This window comes from Arvicanthis niloticus, chromosome 13 (genome assembly GCF_011762505.2).
Source record: "Arvicanthis niloticus isolate mArvNil1 chromosome 13, mArvNil1.pat.X, whole genome shotgun sequence".
Classification (NCBI taxonomy): Eukaryota; Metazoa; Chordata; class Mammalia; order Rodentia; family Muridae; genus Arvicanthis; species Arvicanthis niloticus.
Window position 1 is genome coordinate 34,083,382 of NC_047670.1, and position 15,050 is coordinate 34,098,431.

A 15,050-nucleotide genomic window follows, 5' to 3' on the forward strand; every position below is an offset into this window, starting at 1 on the left:
AGTTAAGAAAAAGTAGCTAAAAGCTGTATTTTATTTTAATAGAAATGCACTACCAAAAATAACTGTAGTGTTTGAGTTGGAACTACCATTATAATTCTTAGTTGATGAGATTTCATGGTTGCCTCAACAAGACTTAAATAAAGATAACACCAGTTAACATGTCATTATAGAAGGACCAAACCTCACCAAGGATCCATACCTAGATGAAGAGCTATAGGCAATTAATGGCTGCCAAGAAAGGGATAATCAATCTTCACCAAAGATAGGTCCTGTCTTAGTGTCTTAGTTTGGGTTTTACTTCTGTGAAGAGACACCATGACCAAAGCAATTCTTATAAGGGCAAACATTTCACTGGGGCTGGCTCACAGTTTCAGAGATTTCATCCGTTATTATCATGGTGGGAACATGGTAGTATGCAGACAGACATGGTGCTGAAGAAGCCAACAATTGTATGTATTGATCTGAAGGTAGCCAAGAGGAAACTCATTGACAAAGAGAAATACATTAGATATAAGGATTGGATGGAAGGAGGGGACTGGGTGAGAATGTGGATGGGAGAAGGTAGGATGGAAACAGAATGGAAGAGTATGGAGGGAGACATCGCTGAGTAATTAGATTGGTGGAAGGGCATCTCTGGAATGAGCTATAAACCTAGGACATGGAAACTTCAAGTAATCTATGAGGATGACCCTAGCTAAGACTCCTAGCAACAGGGAATATAGAGCCTGAACCAGAGATCTCCTGTAACCTGGAAAGACTTCCAACTGAGTATTGGGACATCAACCCAGTCACAAACCCCTAGACCCCCAATTTTTCCTGCCTACCTGATGTCAGGGATGAGAGATGGAGCAGAATCCGAGGAAAGGGCCAACCAGTGACTGGTCCAGCTTGAGTCTCATGCCATGAGATGGATCCCTGACACTATTGACATTATTTTATTATACTTGCAGATAGGAGGCTAGCATGAATGTCATCAAAAGGACTTCACCTAGCAATTGTTGGAAGCTGGTTCAGACACCAAGAGCCAAACTGTGAGTAAAGCTTGTAGAATCATGTAAGAAGGGGAGGAAGGAATAATGGAGGCAGAGGGGTCAAGAACATCAAAATAAAACCTATAGAGTCAATTAACCTGGGCCCATGGGTGCCCATGGAGACCAAACTGCCAACCAGGGAACTGACCTAGGCTCTCTACACATATGTAGCAGTTTTGCAACTGTATCTTCATGTGGGACTCCTAAAGCAGGATCAGGGGTTGGCTCTGACTACATTGCCTGCCTTTGAACCCCTTTCCCCTAACTGGGCTGCCTTATCTAGCCTCAGAAGAGGATGCACCTAGTCTTGATGTGGCTTGATATGCTGGAGCTGGTTGATGTCCATGGGAGGCCTCCCCTTTTCTGGGAAGAATGGGAGGAGGGGTCAGTGTGCAGAAGCAGAGGCGATATGGAGGGACTGAGGAGAGGAGGAAGGGGAAGCTCCAATCAGGATGTAAGGTAAATAAATAACTTTAGTCAAAGAGAGAGAGAGAGAGAGAGAGAGAGAGAGAGAGAGAGAGAGAGAGAATAACTTTTCAAAATCTCCCTGCAAACATGAAGCAACATCTATTTACTACATTTATTTAGTCAAATGCATGTCAAAAGAATTCCTATCACATACCAAATAATACAACAGAACATATAGAACATTGCCAGAGTCTACAAATTAGCTCAAGGAAATATCAAAGCAATGAAATACTGGTGTGACCATGTCATACATCACTTAAGCTGCCATTCTCTCTTTCAAATATCAATTTGTCAGCAGTCCACTGTGACTTTGAACAGAACCTCTGTAATTCCTGGCTAACAGTAAAATATTCAAAGAAGAAAAAAATATCAAAGAATACTTTACACTGCTCAAAATTAAAGACGACATGTTAGCAATTTGGAGGGTATAGAAGATACTGGGAGCCAAAGAGTGTTCCAAATTTAAATGAAGAAAAGTGCTTTAGTAGGTTATAAAATACAAGGAATTTTTGGAACAACATAATGGAATTTTTATTACTTCCTTATTATAGTTGTTAAAAGATGACAAGTTATATAAGCTTATATAACTTAATAAATCCAAAATATATTATTTAAAAAAATAAGAATCAAAATGCAAAATGCCAGGAATGTGTCATAGTTTTTAAAAAAAAAAAAAAAAAAACAGCAGTATTTCTTCCTTCTTAAATTCACAATAAGTCTTGAAGTCAATACTCTATCAGAGGCAACATGAAAATCACTCAAAAGCAAAAATGATCAGCCTGACACTTCAGTATCAAAGGAAAGGCATGGTAAAATGAAAACAGGATGCATCTGATTTCCCAACCAGCTTTTGAGGAAATGTGATGAGCTTTTCAAAGGAAAAGTTTTCTGAAAGACCTTTCCTGTGTCAATGAGTTTAAGCATATTCATTACCTTCTCTGGCACCAGAGTCGGAGTATCAGTTCCTATGTTGAAGTCCTTGATCTATTTGGAACTTAGTTTTGTATATGGATCTGGTTTCATTCTTTGACATGCAGCTATCTGATTTAACCAGTAGCATTTGTTGAAGAGGCTTTCTGTTCTCCAATGTGCATTTTGGGCTTTTTTTTTTTCCTGTTGCAATTACATGTCCATAGGAACATGGACTTATGCATGAGTCTTCAGTTCTGGTTCATTAACAATGTGGTTGGTGAGTGCCAGTAGTGTGTTATTTTTATTACTATGTAGCTTAGACGTACAACTTAAATTCAGAAATGATAATACATTTGTTTACTTCTTACTCAGAATTGTCTTTGCTATTTTGGGTTCTTTGTGTTTCCATATGAAATTTAAGACTATTTTTCAATTTCTATAAAGAAATATGTTGGAATGTTTAGATTGTGTTGAATCTGTAGACTGCTATGATCGGATGGCCATTTTCACAATATTAATCCTATTAATCAGTGTATATGAGAGGTCTTTTCATCTCTGATATCTTTTTCTATTTCTTTCTCCATTGTCTTAAAGTTTTTGTTTTACATGTCTTTTACTTCCTTAGTTAGTGTTACTTCAAAGTACTGTTAAGGCTGTTGTGAATGGTTTGTTTCCTTGATTTTTTTTTTCACTATGTTTGCCATGTGTATGTAATATATGAAGGCTATGGATTTTTCTATTAATTTTGTATTCCCCTTTAGACCCCACAAATATTAGTCTATTGCCAGTGCTGTTGATTATCCTCCAAAATTTAATGATATAAAACTCTACTGCTAAAGATGCAATATGATTATATCAATAGAACATGAAGAAATTTGGCTGGTACTCAAATGTAAGCTTTATTCATACTGGCTGGCATTTGTAGTTATAGAAGGTACGGTGTACACTTCTAGGAGAGAAAAGTAGTCAACTTTGTCACCCGGCTATGGATTCTATGAGGTTTAATAATGACCTGCCTGGCAGGACTTGTCCACTTGTACATAAGTGGCATAAATGTTATGGGCACAATCAACCATGTTTTTATTAGATTTAAGGCCCACTCCATGAGATGGAATCCACGTCTGGTACTGTCAATGAGGACAATAACTTATGGTTAGATAAAGCATGGGTCCTAAGGAAAAGTTTGTTATTATTATCATTATTGTTGTTGTTGTTGTTGTTGTTGTGCTAAATGAATTTATCAATAAAACAACTCCTAATGTCATAGTGCTATACCTATAAATCAGTACATCACTCAGCCTTTATCAGAGAGCTACTTCTTGCAGAAAATGGTAATTAACAGAGACCCACAACTGGTCAACATGCAGAAAGTAAGAGACTTTTGAACACTTAGCCCTAAGTGGAATGTTTCTATCACCTTCATCCCTTCAAGGCTACTGGATCTATGCTGAAAAGGGATTAGAAAGATTGTGGGTTCCAGAAATGGTGAATGGCTTCAAGGACACAGTGTTCTCAAGACACAACAGGGAAGATTAAAGTATAAACTCACGAAAATTGTTACAAGATGCACAAGATTCATACAAGCTTAAGCCAGACAATACTCCATCGTGGAGGAAGGGAGGTAGGCATGAAGTCCCACCCTTAGCCAAGGAGCTATTGGTATTTGATTTCCACTTGGAAAGTAAGATTTTTGTCAATGGAATGGAACTTGGTTTAGCAACCGTACTCTAGGGTAGGACCCACACCCAGAAATGTTTGGCTAACACAAATGGGACTCCATGGTTTGGGAGAATTTAAAGAGAAAGAAAAAGATATAACATGATGTTGGATGAGTAGGGAGATAAGGAATCCTTCAAGAAGAGTTGAAAGATGGAAATTAATGTGATCAAAATACATTGCATGTAGTTCTTAAAAGAACAAATTAAGAATAGATGCACAAATGTACACATACATTTTGTTGGTTTTCAATAGCAAGTGCATCTGGTCAAATAGCGAGGAGAATGCTGCCATCACTATTCGATTGACTCATGTTTTTTTCTGATTGTAGTAAAACAGATATTTCTGGAAACACAAGGACACAGAGATGTGGTACTATACCAACCATGTAGCCTCTGAGAATCTTCACTGTACCCTTATGAGAGAACAAAATGAAGTAGGCAGAGAGTTTCTTACTTTGACTTTAAAATGAGTTTGGACCTCAGAGATCCCTAAATAAAACTTTAGGATCCTCCCTGAGGTTTCCAGAAGTCAATATGAGAACACACTGTGAAGTTGTGCTATTTGAAGGGCAAATAAACTGACGCGCTTGTGGCTCGAATCTCATTTATTATTAATTTAGAGGGCACATATATTCCAAAACTCTCATCCTGCCCTGTGTGTCGATCATGTATTGTCTCCATTACTATTCTCTTGCTATGAAACAACACTGTGACCAAAGCAACTTATAAAAGAATGCAGTTAATTGGGGCTTCCTTATGTTTTCAGAGGGTGAATTCATGATCATCACAGTGGAGAGTATGGATGCAGGCATGGCACTAGAGACATAGCTGAGAGCTTGCATCATATCCACAAACTGGAAGTAGAAAGAGGGCAGGGAGACTGATCAGTAGCTTGGACATTTGAAAAGCCAAAGCCCACTTCAAGTGACACTCCTCCTCCAATTTGGCAACACCTCCTAACCCTTCCCAAAATAGTTCTACCAATCAGAGACCAAGCATTCAAATATATGAGCCTATAGGAGCAATTCTCATTCAAACCACCATAGGTATGGTCATTCACCATGTCACAGTTGTTTAGAATTGACATACATGAAGAAAAAGTTCCCGGGAGATACTTGTAATACAGTGACAACAACTGGCACTCTAGAAAATTGAATTTTTAAAATTGTGTGTGTGTGTGTGTGTGTGTGTGTGTGTGTGTGTGTGTGTGTGTGTGTGTGTTTGCTATGTGAGTGTGTCCCTGGAAAGTCTAAGACATCGGATCCCTGGATCTGGAGTTACAGGCAGTTGTGAGCCTCCTGATGTGGTTTCTGGGAGCTAAATTTATATCCTCTACAAAGACATTGTACACTCTTAACTGCTCAGCCATCTCTCCAGCCCTCAAGCCTATTTTTTAGATGAACTCTTTCTGTAGTGTTTAACTTATTCACACTAAAACTAAAACTAAAATCCCTTTGGGTTTTGTCTTCCTGGTCTAAAGAGTGATTATTCTATTTTTTAAATAGTGTTCTTCATTACTTTCAGCTTGTAGTGGAAGGCGGCTCAAATTTCATTTAATAGAATAGGTTTCTCAACTGTATCTCTTACAAAATTTCAGTTTCTACAGTGTGCTCTTAATAAAAAAAATCCACCACACCACATACTTGTCTAAATGCCTTATTTATTTGCTCAAAAACTTAACCACTATTTTTTCTCACTTCAATATCCACTAGCTATGTCCCTATACCTCTGATACAAATAATATATTCCATATTAGTTCAATAATATAAGGGGGATGTCTTTAGCTGAAATATACAAAAAGGGGAGGTAGAAACTGTAGCGATTACCTCCAGAAGATAGGTATGGGCCCTAGTTGAGGAATGGGGCCACTGACCCATCTCAAAATTGTTTACCCAGAAATTTTTCTGTCCAAAGGAAAGACAGGGACAAAAAAATGGAACAGAGACTGAAGAAAAGGCCACCCAGAGACCATTCCACCTAGGGATCTATCTCATCTGCAGATACCAAACCTAAACACTATTGCTGATGCCAAGAAGCACTTGCTGACAGGAGCCTGGTACAACTGTTCCCTAAGAGGTTCTACCAGCACCTGACAATACAGATACCCAACCATCGGATTGAGCCAAGGGACCCCAATGTTAGGGGAAGGGCTGAAAGAGCTGAAGGGGATTGTGACCCCATAGGAAGAACAATATTAACTAACTGGATCCCTCGGAGCTCCCAGAGAATAAATCACCAACTAAAGGGATCCATGGCTCCAGATATATATGTAATAAAAGATGGCCTTATCTGGCATCAATGGGAGGGGAAGTCCTTGGTCCTGTGGAGGCTTAATGCCCCAGCATAAAGGGATGCTAGAGTGGTGAGGCAGGAGTGAGTGAGTGAGTGAGTGAGTGAGTGAGTGAGTGAGTGAGTGAGTGAGTGGAGGAGCAACCTCATAGAAGCAAAGGGGAAGGGAATGGGACGGGGGATTTGTGGAGGGGAAATCTAGAAGGGGGATATCATTTTAAATGTAAATGAATAAAATGATTTTTAAAAAAGAAGACAAGGGCTTCTAATTACATATATATTTCTGACTCTAGCATACTAGTCTTTGTTACACAGAAATAAAACGTTTCCAAGTTTTCCCAACACATTTCACAGAAGTAATAAATGAGGCAAAACTCTAGAAACTAGAATAGATGTGTATGTAGGTTTCTACTGGCTTTGCCAGGGCCTGGCCTAGAGCAACTGAACAAGGAAGTACCTGAAGGGCGGTGGTATGCTGGAGTCTCCTCTCCCCAGCTTCTAAGAGAAGAATATGTGTGTGTATTCCATTATTCCAGATCTGGATTAGTCCAGCCTCACTGGCACTTTGAAACCATTCATGAGAGAAGTAAAAGAGTAGACACTGTAAACCTTAGCAAACACTAAACACCAGTCCCTTATGTTTTATTGGAGACCCAGCAGTTGAAGATGTACTAGCACACCACAGATACATATTTCTAACAAAATGAGACACTGCTGGACTGAACAGCTTCCTTCTGATTATGTGAGCATCTTCTTTAGGCCTGTATACCATTTGCCCAAAACAAACAGCAGCTTCCAGAATTCAAGGACTTTAGAAAGGTCAAATCACAAAACTTTGGCAACATGACTTCTAGCTCCCTGTTTCTGTGCCTAGCTCAGTGGTTACATACACAGAGATGTGTTAGTATTTCCTTCCAAAATAACATTACTCCTCCAATCAGGAACTCATCTCATTAAGGAATCATTTCAGAAAACATTGTCTTCCATGTTATATTTCATCCTAGTGAGTAAAGATTGTTATACTTCATCCTAATGAGTGAATGTAGTATTTCCCCCCACCACCACAGCCACTCCCCACCCCCAAATCTATCCTATTTATCCCAGGACAGAAAGAGCATCTAACAAGTTCCCATTGTCCTTTTCATAGACACAAGGAGAAGGAGCTTCAATGCTGTGCTTAAACTGAGCAAAGAACTCATGGCTACCAACCATAAAGAGTCTCACTTTTCTCTACCAATCAATCCCTAGAATTGTTGTGAAATTTCTAAGTAATGCAAAAGGTTTTACACGGTTTCCTTTTGCAAGTTATCCAGGTATGTAGGATACATTAAATCTTGCAAAGAAAGCATTAGTAGACAAAGTCCTGAAATACACAGAAAGTCACTGACTAGGGGCATGAGCATCCTTAGAGCAGGGTGCAGCAGGACTAAGGCTTAGAGATGAATCACAAGTTTTTATTCCATGGGGATTTCCTCTTAGGCCACAGAAACAGTTAGGGACCTAAGGACGGCTCTGCTGCTCATTTTCATTCACTAGTGTCTGCATGTAAAAGGAAAGTTAAGGGGTTCTAAGAAGCAGTTTGGCTTCTGTCATTCATTAAATCATGAATTGTGATGTGCCCTCATGGTGGCGTGCTCAGAAATGACTAGACTCATTTCATCTTGTTGTCAGTTACATAGACCATGAAAAGTGACTGTCAAAAAGAAGTAGCCCAATTTTGAGAAGCTTTCTACTGACCTGAATCACTGATACAGTCTCTGTCTCCCTCTGTAGGCCGTATTGTTCATATTCTGGTGCTGAAAAACACAGAGCCTGGACCATCATCAGAGCATGCAGGAGTTGTACCTACACCCCCTATACATAAGCTGCAAATGTGCAGCTTGGTCTTCATGTGGGTCTCTTAACAATTAGAGCGGGGGCTGACTCTGTCTCTGTTCCTTGCCATTGGATCCTCTTCTGGACTGCCTGGTTAGACCTCAATGGGAGAGGATGTGCTTAGTCATGTTGTGACTAGATGTCTTAGGGTGGGGTGGTACTCAAAGTGGGGGTGCTCTCTTCTGTGGCGAAGGGGAGACAATGGAAAGAGGAATTTGCAAGTGTGGGACTGGGAAGAGAGGAGGGAGGTGAGCTGTGATGGGGATTTAAAGTGAATAAAAAAATGATTCTTTGGCAATATCACAAGTAATATTATACAGACTGTGCAGGTTGTTTTATATATTTAGGAACACACACAAATGCATAGATACTAGATAGATAGATAGATAGATAGATAGATAGATAGATAGATAGATAGATAGATAATTTATAGGAAAGTTATCTTGATTAAATAAAATAGTTGTTTCTTTTATTCAGGAAAAAGGGGAAGAGAAAATATCATATTCATAAGAGAAGACAAATCTAAGTGGTCTGGTAGCTATATCTGATAAGAGAAAAAAAAAGGAGACAGCTGGGGTAATATGCCTCAATAAAATTCCCATCTCCATAATTTCATTGAAACTGGCTGATTCTATCAGCATAGGAGTTGATTTTAGTTCCTCCCATTCTTACATTTATAAAATATAATTTGTCTGCCTTACTTATCACAGTAGAAGTTTCTACAAAGTATGAAATCTGACAGCTGTAAACAGAATCCCAGTTAATTGTCCTCTAAAGATGGAGTTTACACCTCATGCTGCTGCATCATGGAGGGAAATGTGTATCTAAAATGTTCAGTGCTAGGTCTGAGAAATATGTTCTTCACCAAATACAAATTCCCAGGATTGAACAATGATCAGATAAAACATGGGAAACTGAACCATGGAGAGATTTTTCCTAAATGCGCCAGATGTGTGGAAGTATGTGAACCAAATCACTTGATTTTAAACAATTAGAGGAATAACAGATAAATTCTTCTCAAATACTTTTCTTTACTGGACTATGCCATGATTGCCATCGATCAATTCAACAATCTTGTTACAGATGATGTTTCCAAAGGTGACAAGTGACTCTTTCTTACCAAATAATTACCAAGTTGGGGGGGGGGGGGCAAATAGCATCTCAGAGGTGGATAGCATACCTAATATGCTCAATGCTATGGGGGGATGTGTGTGTGTGTGTGTGCGTGTGTGTGTGTGTCTGTCTGTCTGTCTGTCTGTCTGTCTGTCTGTCTGTCTGTCTGCTTTTCAGGCTAACAGAGTTCTCTCCCAGTGAAGGACACTTGGAAGTGTTTTAGTATTGACTAAAATTTTAGAGACATGGCATACAGTTAACAAGGATGCACTAAGTCACTTTTAATAGCAAAGAGGGAAAAGCAATGTTAGAATTCAAGATCCCAGGCAGAAGTGAATCTAAACACTAGTTTTGTCTCTTGGTAGTTGTGTAACTTGGTGAAAGCATATGGGGGGATTGTCTTGATATTCCATATAAAGATGAAAAATTGACCACCCACTGCATTTTATATTAAAGATGTAAATCATGTGAAAGATTAACACTACACCTGAGAAGGTTTAAAAACCGATGCATATTGCTATATGCCATGCACTCAAAATTCAAAGATATGAATGAAAGAAATTATACCTCTTAAAGACTAAATGCCATAATAAAAGTCTACTTTATATATGAAGCCAAAAAGGAAGTATGAGCCAAAGAATAGAGTAGAGGAGTTTTTAATAACTTGGGTCTGAACAGACTCTGGCATGCCACCCCATTTACGACAGTGTCCTTCAACATTCAGACCTATACCATAAGACCCCCTTCTTCTGACATTAATTTAGTTGATTCAATCAATAGAAGTGTTTCACTACTCCATGACAATAAGTTCCCGTCTCTAGGTACTTTAAAAATTTTAAAGCTCACCCAAAAAGAAAGTAGAAAACTTCAAGAGTGTATTGGCAAGTACTAGCCTTTAAGTATAGCCCTCAAAATTCTCCATGCAAATGTCCTGCTTTGCCTCTCCTACTATTGTTCTTTAATTTTAGCTTTAGCAAAGACTTCTCTGAAACCTTCCTGGTGGTCCTATGAAATGTCACACTTACTGGTGCATATGATTGCCAGACAGCTTCATCTAATAGGTACTGAATCCTCTCTCTGCTATGCTTTGCTTGAAAAGAGGTCTGGATTTATAGCTTCCATCTTCACTGTACCACTTCTTTATGCCATTCAGTCATTTGCTTAAAAATATTTATAGAACATGTACTAGGTTCCAGACATAAGTCTAGCCACTGGGAACACTTGGTGAATAAAATCAGAAGCACCTCCTCTCAGGAGTTTACATTTTGGGAAGAGATTGGACAATAAACTGCTAAATAAAGTATACTTACAACAGATATCAATAGGTTCTCTGTAATAAGTGGGGTGTTGGAATGATGAGACACCAATGGCCCTTCAGAGTCGTTGTATGAGCTACTCACTATATCCTTAGTTATTTTATCTGCTACATTCCTATGTGGCACTGGGCATCAGACCACATGTAATTTATCCCTTCGTGGGTCTTTGGTTCAAGCCAGGTCATTCAAAGCATTTTGGGGAGATTCTGAACAGGAGACAAATACAAAGCTTTATTTTCTCAAAAAAAAAAAAAAAAAGTCTTAAGTGTATAGTTTAAAAGACTCTGAAAAACTTATAAAGCTGATGCCATGAGAAAACCTAGTAGAAGTTGGTGAATCGAAGCTGGTGTCAATGATTATCTAGTTCCGATTGCTTCTGAGATACACATGGTTCCCTGCCTTTCTGTTTAACATTTTCTGGCAATTAATGAGGCGGTTAATTCTTCTCGCTTAGGCTTCTCTCATAGCCTATGATTTGAACAAGTATCCAATGACCATATATTAAACACTTGGTCTCTACCCATTGCACTAGTGAGAGTTCTTTAAGAGCTGTGGCCTTGTAGGAAGAAGCTAGACCACTAAGGGCATGAGGTCAAAAAGCATTATGCTACTCTTGTCTCTTCCTTTTCCACAACCTTGCTTCCTGACCATAATAAGGTAGTCATCTTGTCTCACAGACTCCCCATCATGACATCTTACCTTTCCGTGGGCCCAAAACCAACAAAACCAACATGGCCATCTAGCCGAGGATGAAAATCTCCAAAACTGTTAGCTAAAATGAAACTTTTCTCCTTTAAAGTTTGTTGTCTTAGGTATTCTGTAATAGTGTAAACTGACTGCCAGGGGCTCATGACCTATAATTTATTTTAAAATAAGCTAAACACCGGAGAAGGGTAATTTATCCTGCATGATATCAACAACTAGTTACTGCCAAGTTTTTATTCCCCCACTGATTTCTCTTATATTTCCCCCCAAAGCAATACAATTCAAATAATGGCCCCCATCTTTGAACTATTTTTAAGATTTATCCATTTATCTCCATTTCTATCACTATATCCACAGTCCAACCAACCATCATTTTTCCACCAAACTTCTGTTTCTCATTGTGCCCAAAACAAAAGCACAACATGCTATATTCTATGAAAAGTTCTTCAATGCTTCTTATATTCTGACAACACCTAGTCTTCTACAACTTTATTCAGTGAACATAAGCTATCTAATTCTTCTTTTGCTTCATGACACTTTGTTCTTGCTTTTTTTTTTTTTTTTTTTTTTTTTTTTTTTTTTGGTACTCCTGATGTGGCTATTTCTTCTTTCTCTTGCCTTTGTTCTTTATATGGTTGACATCTCCGCTTTCATTTCTGATGCTGCTTAGGAGGACTTCCTTTACAACCAGCACCCCAGAAACTAGTAACCTAAGGTCCAACAATACACATTAGATTGCAGTTATATGTTGGTTTCTTCTGACAATGATTCTTTGTGGAAAAAAATGAAACATTCTTACTCCCATTTTTTAGATGAAGAAATAGAGATTTGTATATTAGGTAGTTTTCCAAAGCCTCAAGTTTCCAGCTTCCAAATCTAATGAGTATTTTTGTTTCCCTACCACTATCTCTCAAATAAAAGAAAAACAAAAATGATCATCAGACAAACTAAAAGAAAAAAAAAGCAGATGTTGAAGAATTTACTTTGTAGAGAATTTACTTTATAATAAATTTACAAGAGTCAGCTCACAAAAGAACTGTCAAATGTTTTCTATAAAAACATATCTGCAACAAGGACAGCTAGACCTGTCCCCTTATCTGCTGCAATACTCTGGAAAGGGCCCTATACCTCAGCTGAGCAGAACAGTAGAGCTGGCCCTGGACTTTGCAGTTGCATGTGAGTCTTTCACGAAGGCATGGGAGATGTATGTGGCCCTGACTCTTACCTGCTGTGCAGTGGTGAGGACAAGGGAGAGATACCCCTCATGCCCTTCCTTGTCTTTTGACACCTATGACAGATGGGAAAGCTGGCTTTGGAATCATGTGTGTAGGATAACTGTCCCTGTCCCTGATCAGCTGCAACTCTCTGGAGAGTGGCCTCTGCATCTCACCTGGGCAACAGGGTAGAATTGGCCCTGGTTTCAGGGGTTGCAAGTGAGGCATCCAGAGAGAATGAAAGCAAGAGATTTAGCCCAGCCCATTTCCTGCTACAGCACTAGGAAGAGCAAGCCCTGTACCTCACTTGGGCAGCACAGTAGAGCTGTCCCTAATGGTGTGGTCATGAGAATGAGACAGCTGGCTCTGCCCCTTGCTGGGTGCAACATTGGGCAAGCTAGTTGGGGCAGGACATGAAAGCTTGCCCTTGCCCTAGTGATGTGGGTACAGAAGAGTTAGTGGGCTCAGATAGCTCTCAGTCCAAGACCCAGGGCTTTGAATTGGCCCACCCCATCATCTACCCCATGGATGAACTGCTGGAATGTTTGAAGAAGCAGGTCCTACAGATCCCAAACTCCAAGATCTTCATGACACAGGGCAATAACAGGATATCCAAGAGGAGTCCCAGTGAGGTTCCAGTGCTGCTAGTGAGGCAGAAGCCAGAGGCCATGTACCTGACCAACCACTCATTACAATGCACACTTGCAAGCAGAGAAGTGTAGGCAAAAGGAACTCTGGGGAACACTGTGACACACACAGCTTCCATGATACATTTTTTTTCTTTTTCTCTGTTTGGAGGGAGGTTACAAAAGTGAAGGGCAAAGATAAGGGGAGAAGAAGATGAATGGAATCGGGGTACATGTTTTGAAATTCACAAAGAACCAAGGAAAAATTTAAAACTCTGTGATACTTAAACAAATAAAACGTACATATTAAAACCAGAATACCAAACAAGGTGGGTTTTTTAAATCTTATATTATACAACATGAAAAAAAACTGTTTTCTAATTTATTATATTTTTAAACACTAGTAATAATTTACTGTTATCTATGAAGTAGACCAAAGGGGAAAAAAACATCTTTTTAAAATATTTTTGTGGTGCCTTCTGTGTGTCTAGCCAAAGAGGCAGATCTCCTTCCCAGCCGCCAACTGTCAGAAACTCATTGAAATGAATGATGAACACAAGCTTTATACCCTCTATGAGAAGCACATGGCCACAGAAGTAGGCACTGATGTTCAGGATGAAGAGTGGAAGGGTTGAGTGGTCTGAATCAGGGCTGGGAAGAACAAAGTTTCTCATGAAGCAAAGTGTGTTGAGCCATGGCAATGTGCCTGCTCTTGAGTAAGGGACATCCTTGTTATAGACCAAGAATAACTGAAGAGAGGAAGTGCAAGTCTCTTCTGGGCATACTATAGATGCCAATCTGAGTGTTTTCAACTTGGTTATTTTTGTAAAGGGTGGAGGGAGGATATTCTGATACTGTCAGATAATACTATGCCTCAGCAGCCAGGGCCCAAAAAAGCTGGCAGAATCCCAAAGCTCTTCAGTCTCCGTATAGAAGATGATGTCTACCAATATGATATCAAAATGCCCTTAAACCAGAAGGTAAAAAGGCCAGAACCAAAGCACCTGAGATTCAGCATCATGTTAAACCTCCACATGTCCTGCAACACAAACACTGAGGTATTGCTCTGACTGGAAAGTGCTACAGTTTTGCCCAAGAGAAAGGAGGAAGTAAAAGAAAAATGCCAGGAACAGATTGCCAAGAGACACAGAATGTCCTCATTGAGAGCTTCTACTTCAAAGTAGAAGTCCAGTACAAAATAAGTCTGTAAGAGTAACAAATAAATGATCATAATTAAAAAAAAAAATCTCAGCAAATTACTATTGGTCTTAGTAAAATATAGATCTAACATAAGAAAGGGCAGTCATGATAGGTCCCTGTTTGTGAGGGTTCCATAGCCTCAGTAATAGTGTCAAGCCTTGGGGCCTTCCCTTCAGCTAGAGCTCACGTTGAGACTGTTCCTTTCCTAAGGCTCCTCTTCATTTCCATCCCTGCAGTTCTTTCAGACAGGAACAATTATGGGTTAGAGATCTAACTGTGGGATGGCAACCCCATCCCCCACTTGATGCCCTGTCTTTCTGCTGAAGGTGGGCTCTATATGACTGCCCTCCAAAAGACCCAACAAGCAACTGAGTCAGATATAGATATTTGCACCCAACCTGTGGGGAGCTGACAGAAGGCGGCTCTCATCCTTGCAGCCATCTTGAGCCATATACCCTAACAAGAGACTTGTTTACAATAGCCTACAACAGCTGAGCACACTCTGATAACATCTGGTTTTAGATACCCAGGATTTTCCCTTGTGTGTGTAAGACCTAAAGGTGTGGTTTAGAGCCAAGACTGA

General features: G+C 39.5%; 1 pseudogene; it reads left to right on the forward strand.

Moving 5' to 3' along the window:
* The first annotated feature begins 425 nt into the window (after positions 1–425).
* LOC117718718 (small ribosomal subunit protein eS6 pseudogene) lies at positions 426–14,469 on the forward strand (annotated as a pseudogene).
* Positions 14,470–15,050: the final 581 nt, after the last annotated feature.